Source organism: Psammomys obesus, unplaced genomic scaffold (genome assembly GCF_907164565.1).
Source record: "Psammomys obesus unplaced genomic scaffold, mPsaObe1.curated_primary_1811, whole genome shotgun sequence".
Lineage (NCBI taxonomy): Eukaryota > Metazoa > Chordata > Mammalia > Rodentia > Muridae > Psammomys > Psammomys obesus.
The window spans coordinates 1833363-1846403 of record NW_026596152.1 but is presented as its reverse complement, the minus strand read 5'-3'; the positions used below and the strand labels follow the sequence as shown (position 1 = coordinate 1846403).

At 48.3% G+C, this 13041-nt stretch overlaps 1 protein-coding gene across 1 annotated transcript in view; it reads right to left on the bottom strand.

Annotated features, from left to right (window-relative positions):
• Positions 1–906, bottom strand: part of Ndel1 (nudE neurodevelopment protein 1 like 1) — a 43204-nt gene extending 42298 nt beyond the window's left edge. The window contains exon 1 of the mRNA XM_055594303.1: positions 889–906. The gene's annotated coding sequence lies outside the window, so the exon portion shown is untranslated. The remainder of the gene's footprint in view (positions 1–888) is intronic.
• Positions 907–13041: the final 12135 nt, after the last annotated feature.

The window sequence follows — 13041 nt, the reverse complement described above, 5'->3', positions numbered from 1 at the left end:
CGGTTAAGAGCCAACACTTGATGTTTCTGCAGAGAGCACCTGGGTTCCATTCTCGGCACCACACAGCAGCTCACAGTCATCCCAAGTCCAGTTATGGGAGATCTGATGCCCTCTTCTGACTTCCCAGGGCACCAGGCACACATGCAGGGCACAAATACACATGCAGGCAAAACACCCACATCCACAACATAAAATGAATGAAAAGAAAACAATGTTTAAAAACCTCGAGAGTCCCAAGTGGCTGAGGCCACAGGCACATGTCAGAAGACAGACTCAGAATACATTATTGTAACCTCATTCCCACTGTCCCCGACAGAGAGTGCCACCTGCTTCTGGCCCTTGGACCCTTTGTCAAGAGGTGTGTTAACCCTCTAAAGTCTGCAGGTGTCACTAGATGGTGGCTCGTGGGGGTGAGAAAAAGGAGGAGCATTTAGGTTGGGAGTGCAGCAGACCTTCCTCTCACAAACTGCCTGACAGCTGGTCCCTGGAAGGGAAGAGCCCTCTTCCTTATCCACCACAAACTAAGGTCTCAGGAGAATCTCCGAGCAGCCATTACCAGCTCCCGGTGGGCCCCAATGTGCTGCCTCCCGCCCATCAATCTGCTGGAGTCTGTCCTGATTTCTTCCCCAGCGACCTACCTGGCTTTGGACTTCTCCCTAACCTGGAACTGTGAGCTCTTCCTGGCTGCAGAGCCTCCAGACTCCCAAGCCTTGAGGCACAGCCCTGCTTCCAACCGTAGCCTGTACCTTAGAGTGGCGGCTGCCTGCCCAAGAATCGCCAACACTGTTCATTGTTAATTTGGTTAACACCTGGCAACGCCAAGAGCTGATGACGTCGCACCCACATAAACACTGTGTCGCTGGAGGAAAATGATGCCTGTTCACATACCTTATGCAGAAAGGGCGGGCACCTGCCTTGCCTCCTGTCAACCCAGACTGTTCAATGACGGGGCTGAAAAGAAACGGAATGTTTCTGACCAGCCTGAGCTGATCGTATCACACCACCTCAGCCTAATTCCCACTGTTGGAAAGCCAGTGAGTCAGTTAGCAGCACCCAAAGATTATGTATTCAGCCAGCCAACAAATATTTATTAAGTGCCTAGCACTATTCTAGCACCCCAGGGAAAAGCAACTAACCAAAGAAGTGAAGAAAGCCTTCATCGAGGTTTTCTGGGTTTTATTTTGATGTGTTTAAGGGTTTTGTTTGGTTGGTTAGTTTGCTGTTTTGTTGTTGTTTTGTTTTTGTTTTTCAGAGTAAAGGCTTCTCTGTGTAGCCCTGGATGTCCCAGAACTCACTCTGTAGACTAGGCTGGCTTCAAACTGCTTGACTTCGGAGTACTGTGCTTAAAGGCATGTGACACCACCACCCCTCTGGTTTGGGATTTTGAAACAAGTCATAACTAATAACCCAGGCTGGCCTTGTGTACTCTCAGTCTCCTGACCTCGGTTTTCTAAGTGTGGGATTGTAAGCATGTACCACCGCGCCCAGTTTCTCGTAGGTTTTGCCTGCATATATGTCTGTGTGAGGGTATTGGATCCCATGGAACTAGAGTTACAGAGAGTTATGAGCTGCCATGTGGGTGCTGGAAGTTGAACTCAGGCCCTATGGAAGAGTAGCCAGTGCTCATAACCTCTAAGCCATCTCTCCAGCCCAACCCACACCCAAGATTTTCTAACAATGAAAGAAGAAAGAAGAAGGGAAACAGAAAGTGCCAAAATCACATTAGTATGTCAGGCAGTGATGTTACTGATGAGAACAATCAGTTTCTCAGTGTTTTGCATTTAATGAAGGGAGCATGTAGGGCGACAGCCGTGACTTTCCCCTCCAGTCCCAATGCCTGGCATCGGTAAGCACTGAGTGTTTGCTAAATGAACAGAAAGTTGTCAGTTGATAGTTTCAAACCCCAACTCATTCCCACAGCCCTCTTCTGCTACTCTATCTTGCTCTTTTCCCTTTTTTACTAAATTATTTTTATAATTCAGAGCTCTAATAAAAGAATAAAAAGTGAGCAACAAGAACCAGTTGACAGGGGCTCAGCATTTAAGAGCCCCAGCTGCTCATGTAAGAGGACCCAGGTTCAGTTCCCTGACGCCCACATGCTGGCTCACAACTGTCTGTAACTCCTGCTCCAGAAAACCCAACAGGCCCTTCTGACCTCCGTGAGCACACACATGGTACACAGACGTATGTGCCGGCAGAGACACTCACACACATAAAATGTTTTAGTGAAAGGAGAGAAGCTAGATTACAGCATTGGTGAAGTGGAATCATGTGCTAGCCACACCGGATAATATGTTAATTACATATACAAAAGGATGTCAATAATAAAAAGGTCCCCGTGTGCAGCTAAATGAAGAAATCAGCTAACGATATGCATAGGATTTCATGTAACATAGAAAAACATACATTGTCTGTTAGAAAAAAGGTCTAGGAAAATAGTCATGAAATGATGTCAAACGTGGCTATCTTCAGATACAGCTTGCTCCTTCACCTTTCTCTCTCTCTTTCTCTCTCTCTCTCTCTCTCTCTCTGTCTCTTTCCTTTCTTTCTGTATATTTTGACCAAACATACATTAAATGTGTGATTTTCTCATTCTCATTCAGCAATACTACATCTAAACTTACAGTATGCTCATTTTCCCTACCTTCTTTGCAGTTTTTTTAAACTGATGCGTTTAGGGCTGTTTATCAATGCAGCCTTTGAGGCAGGCGTTGCTGGCTCACACTTGTAGTCACTTGTAGTCAGTGGGTTCAGCCAAATCTCTGCCTCAAAGCAAAACAAACAAGCCGGCCTACAGCCTTTGATCTGAGTGACTGCAGCAGGCACGAGAGTGGCCTGGGGAGTGACCTGGGCCTTCCCGTTCCTGAATTTTCACTGGGAAGTTTCACAGTTCTGCTGCTTGGTCCATAAGAATTTACTTCCCAGCCCATTGTGGTGGTACACGCCTGTGATCCCAGCACTCAGAGAGGCAGAGGCAGGTGGATCTCTGTGAGCTCGAGGCCAGCCTGGTCGAGGACAGCCAAGGATACACAAGGAAACCCTATCTAGAAAAAAAAAAAAAAAGAATTCACTCCCTTCTGCCAGGGCTCCCAACCTGGTATGTGTGTAGCTTGTTACCTCTTATGTATATAATTACACATACTCATTCTAAAGACATAACACTTCTACCCTAAAATCTTGCAGGTTTTTTGAGGGGTTTTTTTGTTTTGTTTTGTTTTTTGAGATAGGGTCTCAACTATGTGGACCAGGCTAGCCTGAAACTCAAAGAGATCTGCCTCCCAAATCCAGGGATGAAAGCGTTGTAGGGAGAACATTTTCTGCTCAAAGCTAGAAAGCTGGCTTTATTCAGGAGTGTTCAGCAGCCAACTTTGATTCCCTGGGCTGAGCTGCAGAAATGAAGCATCCAAGGTTTTGCATTCACTGCAGAAGAATGTCCCTGCTATAAAAAGAAAACAAGCGTCTGCAGAGGGGAACAGGCCCAGAAGAGGGGAAACTCCCAACTCGGGGTGAGCCGAGGAGGCAGTTTCAACTGTTTTCTAAAGGTCACTTGTTGACAGAACTGCTATGAAAACCCTGACTAAAAGATAGAGGAGGGAGTGGCGTGAGAGCTAGAAGCCCAGATGCACAGAGGCGACCAAAGGGTGGAAAGATCCATCCACCCACCACCCCCCTACCATCCCACCCCCCACCCCGGCCAAAGGCATGGGCCCTGCCCCTCACCAGGGCTCCGCACCCTCTGTGGGAAGGCAGGCACGTCTCTGCAGGGTGACTCCTCCCTGCTGCCTGAGGAACGAAGCCTTTTTTCACCCTGGCCTAACCAGCTCCATCGCTAGCGACTTCGCTCGGGGTTACTTCCTGTTTCAGGGCCTCAGTGTCTCCCTCTACAAACTGAATGACTGCTGTTGACAGCACCAGTGAGTCAGGCTCCACGGGGTCGCCCATCCCAGCATTCTCCCTGTAGAAATCAGGGCCCTCCCTACTCCTGACCAGACTGCCAGACATGATGAGTGGGCCACCTCCTCCTGGATGGATTGGCGTAGGCGGCCAGTGTCCATCCCTTTGCCCTAGGGAAACGATGAGCTTGTGGCATGTACCACTTTTAGTCCCTCTACCACCCAATGTATTCATTTCCTGTGGCTATGGTAACTGGTGACCTCAAGCTGGTGGCTTCGATACTTATTCTCTTACCCTTCTGGAAGGCAAAGATTCTGAATGAGGCTCACAGAGTTATAAAATTAAGGTGTTGGCTCTTTCTGAAGCTCCAGGGGGAGAATGAGGTCCTCGGCTCTCCTGGTTTCTAGAAGGCACTTGGCAAGCGTGGGGCACATCACCTCACAGACTGTCTCCATCACTGTCTCCATGCCAGTACCCTGCATCCCTCCTCTAAGGACCTCTGGACTAGGCTGGGTCTACACATATAACCTTCCCCCCTCAAAGTCCTTCATCGTACATGCCAAGTCCCTTTTGATGTGCACAGTAACACACAGGTCTGAGAACTAGGGTGTTGGCATCTTTGAGGAAGTATTATTCTGCCTCCCACATCTGGCATCCCCATTTTACCACCCATATGATCTTTGTCATTTCTGAATATCATCTTTAAACTGACTCACGTGTCTAAAATGTAACTTAAATCCCACCTTTGCCTCACCCCACACCGCCATGTATACGAAGCAAAGGAATTGAGGACAGTCCTCAATCCGAGAAAAGAAATATGTAACTCTCAGGACTTCAGATGCTTATCTCTGTGCTATCTAAATCACTCCACATGCCACCGGTAGTACAAAGACTATAAATAGAACCCAGCTTCCTGGTTTTACAGTGAAAAATCAGCATGTCCGAGAATGCACACCAGTGAAACCTTGGCCACCCCCACAACTTCTCCCTTCTGTCCCGGTACTCATTAATCACAACTTGAAAGTACATCAGCCTTTCTGATGTGCATCGCAGGCATCTGTGATTCAGATAAGCCCTGGCTCACTACACTCTCGGGTACCCAGAGCTTTGTTTTCTGTTCCAGGAGTGGGGTTTACCATTGTCTCCCCTGCCGGCCTCTGTCTGGGGATCTGACTTATCTGTGTTCAACAGTAGCCTGTTTTCTTGACCCACATCTGGACCTCAGCCAGATCCTAGGAAGACTAAGCCAGCAGGGGAGGTCAGCAGGCAGCGGTGACTTTGTACGGGGCCTCTTGGCAGCTTTCCCAGCTGCAGCCTGAACTTTGAAACCACTTTTGAGAAGACAGAGTTCTTTCCATAAGCAGTGTGGGGTGACATCATTGTCCTCATCTTACATAACACTCAGCATGTGATAAAAATAGCTGTCATATATCGGATACTTGCTGTGGATCAGAGCAGGTGTTGGGGTAGCAAAGGAGTTCCCAGACTGACCCTTCCCCCGGCACAGGAAAGAACAAGGGAGAACGCCCACGGATCCACACCGTTAAGTTTTGGATCCGTCCACTTTACTTTGTGAGTATTTTGCCTGCATATACATACTACAGCACGTGTGCTTTGTGCCTGAGGAGGTCAGGAAACGGCACCAGACTCTCCGGAAACTGGAAAGATGGGGGTTTCTGAGCATCATGAAAGTGTTGGGAACCAAACTCAGGTGTTCTACCAGGGGGACAAGGGCCCTTAACTGCTAAGCTGTCTCTCCAGCCTTGGGTCAAGCTGCAGTTTTGCAGAAAAGGGTTGGAGTTTACCTCCAAAAGACAGAGTAAGCAGTTACGTCACGGAAACACGACCAGGTCAGGTCGAGAGGAAAGGCACTTGTTAATGAAAATCTTCGCCGAGACTGCAAGTCGTGGGCAGAAGAGACGGCTCAGCAGCTAGGAGAGCAAGGACTCCATCTCAGGTCTCTGCACCCAGGTCAAGCAGCTCACAAACCCCGTGCTCTGGCGCCCCCTTCTGGACTCCAGCAACACCTGCACTCAGACGTGCACAAATCCACGTGGAGACACACACATAACACACATAACCATAAAAATAATAGAACTGAAGAGTGGACCTTCCCAGCACCCATGCTAGGTGGCTCATAACTACCATAAAGCCAGCCGCAGGGCAGCCAACACCTTCTTCTGGCCTCTATGATACCCAAACACTCGTATATCCAGACCCACACATGTGCATAATCAATAAGAAAATAACTTTAAAATAAATAAATCCTTTTAAAAAGAGGGTAAGTGTCCATCAGCATAAAACCAGTGAGACTAGCGGTCATATTTGCATTTACAAGCTCCTGTACTGGATGGTTTTGCCTGTGAACTTAACAAATTAGAGTCCTCATAGAGGGAGGAGCCTCAGTTGAGAAAAATGCCTCCATGAGATCCAGCTGTTGGGCATTTTCTCAATTAGTGATCAGTGGGGGAGGGCCCAGCCCATGGTGGGTGGGGCCACCCCTGGGCTGGTGGTCCTGGGTTCTATAAGAAAGTAGGCTGAGCAGGCCATGAGGGGTAAGCCAGTGAGCAGCCCCCTCCACGGCCTCTGCACAGCTCCCGCCTCGGGTTCCTGCTTTGATTGCGTTCTTGTCCTGACTTCCTTCAGCGATGAACAGCGATATGGAAGTGTGAGCCCAATAAACCCTTCCCTCCCCAGCTTGCTCTGGGTCATGGTGTTTCATCACAGCACTAGAAACCCTGACTGAGACAGATACCGCACACTCCCAGCAAGGATGCCTTGGCCTGCGGGTGATGATGTGATTTATCAAGTGGACAGCTCCACTCCCACTTTCATAAATCACAGACCAGAGAGACTGGGAAGATGTAAGTGGCGAGAAGCCTCGGGAAAGCCATGTGTTTCCTTTTGTGCTTGTATTTTCTGTTTCCTACGGTGACCCCATATTTCTCTCATAATCTGAGGGGTGAAAAATAATCGACCACCCTAGATGAGTCACTAAGAGCTGCTGTTTTCCAAAGCCTGGCCCCTGAGTCTGGACATACAAGAAACAGCTAGGAATATGGCTCAGTGATGGAGACCTTGCCTGGCATTTGGGAGGTTCTAGGTACAAACCCAAGAAGGGGGGGGGGCCTCATGGTGGAGCAAACCTGTAATCCCAGCACTTGGGAAGCCAGGCAAGCTATCTCTGAATCAAGGCCAGCCTGGTCTACAGAACCAGTTCCAGGAGAGCCAGGGCTACACAGAGAAAGGCTGTTCACACACCTCCAACCCTCCCCAAAAGGAAAAAGAATAGAAAGAAGGAAGCCAGCCATGTGGCCCACTCAACAGCCAGAGGAAAATGGATTCTCTCTGAGTTTGAGCCTGGTCTGCATAGCTAATTTCAGGCCAGCTGGAACTTCATATTAAAACCCACTGGGAGTGGAAGGGAAGGGAGAAAGAAAAGAGAAGAGAAGAGAAGAGAAGAGAAGAGAAGAGAAGAGAAGAGAAGAGAAGAGAAGGAAAGAAAGAGAGAGAGAGAGAGAGAGAGAGAAAGAAAGAAAGAAAGAAAGAAAGAAAGAAAGAAAGAAAGAAAGAAAAAAATCAGCCAGAGGTTCTTTACAGAGCTGGCTATGCAACTTAACAATTATTCTAACCTAGTGAATATAAATAAGTAGGTGAATACAAAGAAATATGAATGGTCAATAAACACCTGACTATGTCTTCCATTGTTCACTAATAACTTTTCTAAATGCATCTACATCACTATGTTTACGGCTTAAACTACACAGTGAGTAAACAGAGGCTCGGACTCTAGCTCACTGGTAGAACGCACACTTCCACTAGGCTCAGTCCTCCACGTCAGAACAAATACTTCCTGGCTGAGGACACGTGTCTATAATCTCAGCATTTGGAAGGCTGAGGCGTAAGGATCGCTGTAAGCTCAAGGCCAGCCTGCACATCAGAGTGAGTTCCAGCCAAGCCCCGACATGAAGAGAGACCCCGCCTCACAAACAGTTAAATAAGCTGGGACGAAAGCTTACTGGTGTGCTACTTACCCAGCGTGAGCAAGACTCTAGTTTTGGTGCTGGACCTGGCAGCGAACACCTTGAATCCCAGCACTCGAGAGACAGAAACGAAAAAAGAAAAAAGAAAACCTCAATGAGTTCATGGCTAGCCTGGTCTACATAGCGAATTCAAGATAGCCTGGCTAAGACTCTGGTGTCTTCCCTAGCACAATCAATCAATTTTTTAATTAAAATGAGATTTACCTATCACTTTTTATTAAAGTTCCAAATCTTGAAACAAATAGTAATGGCCGTTGCTGGTAAAATCATAAGAAGAGATTGTCTCCTCAACTCAAATTCAAGCAAAAGCTGTAGCTACTGCAGCGACCGTGAGAGGACACACGCACACACCATCACTCCACCACACAGAACGCCAAACAAGCCAAAAAGAGATGCTCACGCGTAACCATGCCAGCCTGAAAGCACGTGAACACTGGTAGCCGTGCACCGGGCAGGGGAGCCCGAGAGCGGCATGCTCACCTTAGCCAGGGTGCTGCCTCCCAACCCCAAAGCTCCCGTGCCACAGGCTCCAGCTGCCCCGGCAAGCGGGCAAGCGTGTGGACTGGGCTGAGAACAGGAAGATACCCTGAAGGGGGTGTGCTTACAGAGCATCTAGACACAGATGTCACAGCCCAGGTAGGCAAGCCAAAGCAAACCAGAGGGAGCAGCCATGTCACTTCAACATAGAGAGAAAGGTGGGGTGGGGAGGAGGGGCTCCTCCCAGTCTGTGCCTCAGCCCCTGTCCCGGGCAGCCTCTCCCTCCCTCCCGGCAGGCCAGGCGGTCAGACAATTCTTCAGTGGGTCTTCCGACCACACAGCCACAGAGCACCCTACACACAGCCCAACAGCCAGAGAGCCCAGACATGCATGAATACGCACATACACATACACATCTCAAAAATAAAACAAAGAAAAGGAACACTGTCACCATTATTGTCCTTATCACTGTCTACACAGTTCAGAGAACGGCAGTGACAGTCAGAGCATGCTCTACATGGCCTCAACATAAACACCAAATCATTCTATCAGGACGAACAGTAATATGGGAGCTGGCAGATGAGCACTCTATCTTTGCCTTTTATTAACAAAAATCTAAAAATAGCCAGGTAGGCCAGGCGTGGTGGCATGTGCCTTTACCCCCAGCACAGAGACGGGGAGCTCTGTGAATCTGAGGCCAGCCTGGCCTACATAGCAAGTTCAACACCAGTCGGGACTACACATGAAGCTGTGTCTAAGAAAAAAGGGAGGGAAATAGAGAAGGAGGGAGGGACGGAAGGAGGGACGGAAGGAACTAAACCCAGTCTCCCACAAGAGCAGCACATTCTCTTAACTACTGGGCCATCTCTCCAGCCCTGAGATGACATTTCTTAAATCTGAACAAACTAATAAAACTGTAATATGTATATATGTATATACATACATACATACATACATATATACATATACATATAAACTGTAAATGTATATATAAAAATATATACATATTTTTTACAAGATTATATATGTGTTTTCATCCGAAACTCTGTCTCCTAAGGATTCATTCTATGGAGATGCCGAAACTGGTGTGAGAAAATTGCATGTTTAATGACGTTTTCTGTAGTACTGCTCACTGGTGTAGACCCAAACTGGAAGCCTATGGCTACCTGCTAATAGGAATCTACCTTAACAAACCGCGGCACATCCACATACTCGATGCCGAGCAACAGTTCAGGAGGACACGGCGGATATTTGTGAATCAGCATGAGGTGACTCAGAAGACGTTAAAGGCAAAGAGGTTACAGGACAGTGATAGAATTCTGCATTAAAAACATTTATTGAAAGCCTGACTGTCAGCTGAGTGTGATGGCTCATGCCTGTAATCCTCACTCTGGGTGGGTGTAGACAGGAAGAGCAAGAGGTCAAGGTCAACATAATACCCTATCTAAGGAAAAAAAATGTACATTTTGAAGCCAGGTGAGGTTTTGGAAGAGGGTGACCTAGAATTCTAGCGCTCGGAAAGCAGAGGCAAGGAAACCAAGACAGATTCAAGGCCAATCTATCTGTAGCGAAGTCTAGGCCCGCCTGTATAGACGGTAAGACTATATAGACTTGAGACCCTGTCTCAAAGGGGACTGGGGGTCTGGAGAGACGGCTCAAGGGTTAAGAGAACTGGCTGCTCTTGCAGAGGACTGGGTTCGGGTTTGGGTGTGAGCTCACTAACCCTGTAACTCCAGTTCCAGGGGACCCGAGTGTCTGATCTCTAAAGGCACCCGTGGCTGTGTGCACATACGCACCCACAAACACACACACAAACACACAAAAACAGATAAAATGTTTAACTTTGTATGTCAAAGTGTTCATATTTAGGGATATATTTATACAAAGATTTCCAGTGTCTCTGTATTGTTCAGATTTTATAATTGTGACATTTTATATTTATATTTTTACCAAATAGAATATATTGTTATATGGCTTATATTGTATCAAATAGGCTATTATCATGAAAAAGTATGTGTAATTCCATTTAGAAAATGAAATAAAGATAGCCCCAAGCCTTAGGAAATACAACCTTATAGTCTAGGAAACAGTTTCACAACCATTGTCTCTATACAAGTTCAAATAAAAGAAAAGTCCTCTGGCATCTATCGACAAGAAAACAAAGTGAAGGACGTGCCTGGCCCACAAGCAGGTAAGTGATTTAGAAACAGGCAAGATTTCAGCACAAGCCATGCACTTGTTCAGTGCAGCCTGGCATCGTCTCATCCTGACTGTGTCTTCATCAGCCCCGGACAAACTTGTCTGAACCCAAAGAACTCCCCTGCCCCACAAGAAATACCAGCAAGCAACCCAGGAAATAGACGCCAAATCAAGGCGATGGGAGTCTAGATGAAGGGGGCTACTGTGGTTTCAGAAAAAGCCACATAGCAAACTCCTAGTGCCGCCTACCACAGGGACATAACGACCCTTAGAACTCCAGGCTTTGGCCACCATATGGGCAGGAAGGGTCCTCAGCACCAGAAGCCTCCACTATGGTGTCTCTCAGGCCAGGTCCCCACCCACCCCTTCCCCTCACCCCAGTCCCCAAAGTCACAGGGCACCTGGTCCTGGGTCCTCTGGTTCGCAGGAGCACCTGGGGCCCGCCCGCGGCCAGCTGGAACAAAGCAGGTCAACAGGAAGAGCGAGAATCCGTCTGACAGGAGACTCAGGGACAGAAAGTAGGCTTTGGCCAGGAAGGCCGGGGCCTGCTGTCAAGAAGTGAGACAGCCTGACAGTCTTGTTACTCAGCTGGAGTTGAGCAAGACCTGGGAGCTTGGGAAAGGGCGATGAAACGCCTGTCATGGCTTCTCAGCCGCCACCTCCGAGGCATGCATTCCCTCACCCGCTTTCTGGCCTGTGCCCTGACTTTGGGAGGACACAGCCAAGTGAAAGAGCCATCTAATGGATTCAGTGGAGATGAGCAGTGTCAACGCCGTGCAAAGCTGAACCAGGCACACCGAAACACAGCATGTGAGAGCTCAAAGTTCCCGCTGGGTGTGGCTCTGTCGTAGACTGCCTTCCTAGCCCGTGTAAGGCCCAGTACTGAAAATCAAAGCAAACCACAGAGAGAGAGAGGAGAGAACAAGCTTAAAGCCCGATAGCTTAGACTAAGCGTCATTGAGTCTCATTTTCCTACTTAGGCCTTGGAGATGGCACAAGTACTGGCTCCTGGCATTGTTTGTGGCTTACATGGGATGATGTGTATCTCCACGTAAGTCCCGAGATCCAGCGAGGCCCTTGAACTGTCGGTACCATCCCCTTTCCTTCCGCCTTTCCAAGGCTGGTGCATCCTGTAAGTCTTTATCAGATCACATGAGCCATCCACAGCTCTTGCTTCCACAGCGACCACATGGAACAGGAACCGTCAGTAAGAGCAGCCACTGATAACAGGTTAAAGTTACTGGCTGGTCCTGGCTAGGCTACAAATGTCCGTGTGATAGAAAACAAACAGCAGAGACTTGTCTGTAGTTAACCACACAGAACAGGGCGTTTCACTGAAAAGTCCTTTCCCGTGGGGTGTCTTTCTTCCCAAGGTCACCGAGAGAAAGCAGGCATTCTGTCTCTCTGTGCCTAGAAGGAGGCAGCAAGTGCCAGAAGCTAGTCTGCAGATATTTGTGTATCTTGGCAATCCAATGGAAACATGGCCCCTATTTTAAGCTGTCCTTGGCCAACCCAGTCCTAGTGTATGAGAACTGGCCTCAAGGTGACACAGATGACAGACGACAAGATATCACAGACAGGTAGACATCTAGGGCTGCAGAGAAAGAAATTCATTGTACTTCCTGAGGAAGTACAGTCTTGAGCGGCAGTAAAACAAACTGTAGCCAGCAATCTGGGTCAGAAAGAGGAGTGTGTTTATGGGCTGGCACAGAAGTGACTTCATCCTAGCTGGAATGTATCTAGTTTATCTTAACGTAATATCAAAGAGTTGGGTGCATTCCTGGGGCCAGGGTCTGGTTGTTCAAAGCCCCATATTTGACTCTAATGGATTTATCTATTTGTGGTTTGCTGGGAGACCATACAGGAAAAACCAGCCTGGGTTTCTCAGGAGCCATTATGGTGGCTATGACTCAAGATGGCTGCGGTCATGTCAAACTGAATCCATGCAAAAGTACATAGACATTCGTAGGATCCTCAGCTGAGGAATCCATAGGAGCAGGGCTAGGGTTCTGTAGGTTGGGGCAAAGCTTTGCATAGAGGCAAGGCACGGCCACCCTACCATCCCCCAAAGCTCTCAAAGATGAAAAAAGGGTGTGTGTCTACCCAGATACATGCCTTTAATCCCAGCACGTGGAAGGCAAAGGCAGATGGATCTGAGTTTGAGGCCAGCCTGGTCTACAGTTCCAAGACAGGCAGGGCTGTGCAGAGAAACCCCGTCTCAAGAAGGAGGAGGAGGAGGAAAGGCGTGCCAGCTGCCTGAAGTCTGCCTGCTGATCGTCATATCCAGGTGAAACCAGCCCAGCCTGCTAGACCCAACACCCCCTCAAATCATGTCATCCCCGGCTGACCAAGCGCTCTGTGCTCACCTCGGCAACCCCCTTCTTCTCAGATGATGGCTGGCAACCCCCTTCTTCTCAGATGATGGCTG